The following is a 3648-nucleotide window of genomic DNA, read 5'->3' as shown; positions in this document are numbered from 1 at the left end:
AAATCTTAATATTATTGAAGAAAGATGATTATATACATACCTGATCCACATTAGTATTCACCTGATTAACAAAAACTAGTACTGATTAATTTTTGATTTAATTGAGCACCGACTAACAATAAGATGGATAAGTTGCAATTAAGATAGTCAAATGATTAGTTCACTGGCACTTTTTTTATCAGCAAAGGCAGAAATAAAAAAATCAGTCAAACAATTATCAAGTCTAAGCTTTATAAAATACCATATTTTAGTTTTCTTTTTAACACTCTGCTTTAACATCTTTAAGATATTTGATTAATTTCCCACATAAAGACAATAATCTTCAAGCATCGTCAGTACCATATATTGCTAATTTCTATCTATAATCTGAGTCAACTTCACATAAATTAACCAATTAAACCCTCTCGTTATAATCACGATTGTTATTAAGCTCATCATTAGATTCGCATTTAAAAAAAAAAAGAAAGATTTGTCACAAGTTTTATCATAGATTTGTGATTGCAATACTAATAAAACATAATTTTTACTTGAGGCAGAAAAAAAAGATGAATTGTTTATCTTAGTTGATCAATATCAGTTTTGCAAATTGCCTGCAGCAGTTCATTTGGCATTCAAACTTTTAGAGTTTACAGAATGTAAATATTGTCACAGTTGTTCTTTAATTAAAAACAAATGCAATTTGGTTTTCAAAAAATTTGCATGAAATTCAATTTAAGTTTTGCCCAACCGTCGCCCCCTTCTCTCTTCCAAAATCTCTGATTTTGGAGGCACATAGACTTTTCCAAATTAATCATACGCACTGTTGTCTCGCTGTGAGGCGGGGGCAGAGAAAAAAAAAAGAAAAAGAAACTCCATATAGAAGTAGCAGAGATGATATCAACTTGACATTTGCACATTAGTTAGACTTGCTTTCATCCAGATAAGCCAGATGGCAGTCCATTTAGTGGCAGTACACGACTTCAGCTGGCCTTCCTTTCTCTGCTTTAGCTCCTGTTCTGGCTGCTGTTTCTATGCAAACAAAATTTGATTGCCATTTGCTTAAATTTGTTCAACACAGGAACAGGGGTAAAAAAAAAACGTTGCATTTTCTTTCTGGCTTGCTTGCCTTGGGTTTTTTTTTCCTACTTGTATAAAGTGTGCAAGTACGTGCTACACAGTGAGTGGGGGAGAAAAAAAACGTTGCTACATACAGTGGCAGGTTGTGTTCGCTTCCCCTATCCTAACCGTTGAACCGCTTTAGCCATGGCACAGTCCGTTTTGCGGCTGCATTTGCATCCTTCGTTTTTGTTTATTTGCTTTTGCATTTGTATTTATTCACTTTTTGGGTTGCCTCTCGTTTGCCTCTTGTTTGCCATTGGCGAATGGCGTGTAATTTCTTTCAAAAACATCAACAACAGCAGCAGCAGCAGACAGCAACAGCAGCAACAGAAACAACAACAACAACAACAACAACTTTTTGATATCAATGTAAATTTTAATTTGTTTGGCAAATATTTTGTTACAACATTTTCTGTTGGCATGAATTGAGCTGTAAAATTGCCCTAAGAATTGCATCAAAAAAACCCCAAAAAAAAGGAAAACTGGTTAGGGAGAAATTGTATCTGCATGCTAATTTAATTGCAAATGATATGGAAAAACTGCAATCGAAACTTTTGACTGAAAGTCAACTCAAAAATATCGTGTAAGTCAAATTGCTCACAAAGTTTATGCGACTATTAAAAACATAAAATTAAAAATAAATTCGTTAATTTAATCTATTCAATGGTAAAAACAATTCTTAAAATTTTAAGTGCTTTTTAGGATAAGGAATTTATTATGACCATTAAAATAAATAACATAATAATGTCTAAATTCATTTAGACGTTTCTTAGTGTTATTTATTAAAATTTTATGTTGTCTTTTTATTGCTTTAAACACAATTTAGATCGAAAAACCTACAGTACTCGTGTTTTAAAAATCCCCAATAAACCTCAAGAAATTTTCCCCCCAAGTGATTTTGATAATTTGTATAAAGTTTCCCAACGAATTTTACCTAGGGATATCCCATGAAAGTACTTTAGAACCCCCAAATCAGAAAAAGGATAAATGGTAAAACAACAAATCTCCAAAAGCAGAATCTGTGTTCTTTGATTTAAAGGCAAAAGTATCTAGTAAGATATTTAAAAAGTAATCAGTTTAATCCACTTAAAGCATTCAAAATACTTTAAACAAGCTGAACACTTTACAATTGCTCAATCCAGACAAGTCTTTCAATCAGTTCGAACAGACTTCCTTTAGATTCGAAGCATGTTTGAAGTTTTCACTGTCGTTGATCATATAAAAAAGTTGATTGGTCTCGTCTTTTTTTTTTGGCTTTTCTAGTGGTTTTATTTTTTTGTTTGATGGAAAATCTTTACTAGTTTAGGACATTTGCCCTGTCTATCATAGCTCAATTTTCTCTTGGTTAACCATAAAATGGGAGTTGCATACAAAACTTTAGCAGCAAAGTAAACTTTGCAACGCAAGGCAACTGCCAAAATGCAATGTGCAAAAATATTGTTCAACTTACTTTAGGGATAGCGCGTTAGAAGGGATATTTGGAAGGATGTTGGTAAAACTTGTTTCACTTTTGATTGTCGGAACATTTAAGTGCAAAATGTAAAGTTTTTGAACTTGATCGAAACTAAGTGGCGGGGCATTTGCCTTACACACGCATGCCACAAACAGGACCAGCACTGGGTTTGGGGTGGTAAATACGAGTTACAGTGGGTTACGTTGGTTTATTTTTTATTTCTCTCTCTCTCTCTCTCCCTCTATCTCTCTTTCGCAGCTTGTGGCAATGGTAATGGTGTGCGTGTTAACAACATTTCCCGTTGCGCTTGTCAGTTCTCCGTCTACTTGACAAGCCAGTTTTCAATTTGTAATTTCTGCTTAGGCGTTGTGTTGTCAGTTTTCCTTGAATTTTCTTTAGCGACAGTTTAAAAAAAAAAATCCCAAAAAAAGAGGGAGAGAGAGGGACACAGAGAAAGTGCCTGCTGCTGTTGCTACTGCTGTTGACGTTGCTGACAGGCAACGTCGTCGTGTCTGGCGCTGTCAGGCACGTGTGTGTATGGGAATGTCCAAGGGGTTCTGTTAGCCAGATTCATTTCCACTTGCTACCCAGTCTAGACAGCGCCCCATTGTTCGCCTTCTCGGCGATAATTGCCTGGCAGCCAAAAAGTCTTTTCAAAATAATAAAAAAAAAAAAATGTCCTAAATTAAAATTGACTCAAGATTTAATAAAATAACTAAATAAACTTAACGACTTCCTTATCAGTTTAAAGCGAAAAAATGCTGACATACTAAGTAAATGAGGTTCTTTCATCAGCAGCAGCAGCAGGAAACGATGTTTCTTAGGCGATAAAATAAATAAAATTGGCAATTTATGCAAATGGCATAAAAAAATTCTCTGTGTATCATGTGATGCGCACAACGTCGAGAGAACAAGAATGAATATGTTAAAAATCGTCTAAATCTAGAAACAGACAAAACAATTCTCACAATGGCGCAAAAGACAAGAAAAAAATGTTAAAAGTCAAGCGGAAATGTTCTTTAATTTATTTGTTTCTTTTAAATTATTGAAATTTAATTCAAATATATTTCAAAAATCGTCTACATTCAGTTGAAAGT

The sequence above is a fragment of the Drosophila willistoni genome (assembly GCF_018902025.1).
Source record: "Drosophila willistoni isolate 14030-0811.24 chromosome XR unlocalized genomic scaffold, UCI_dwil_1.1 Seg105, whole genome shotgun sequence".
Taxonomy (NCBI): domain Eukaryota; kingdom Metazoa; phylum Arthropoda; class Insecta; order Diptera; family Drosophilidae; genus Drosophila; species Drosophila willistoni.
Note: the sequence above shows the minus strand (reverse complement) of the source record.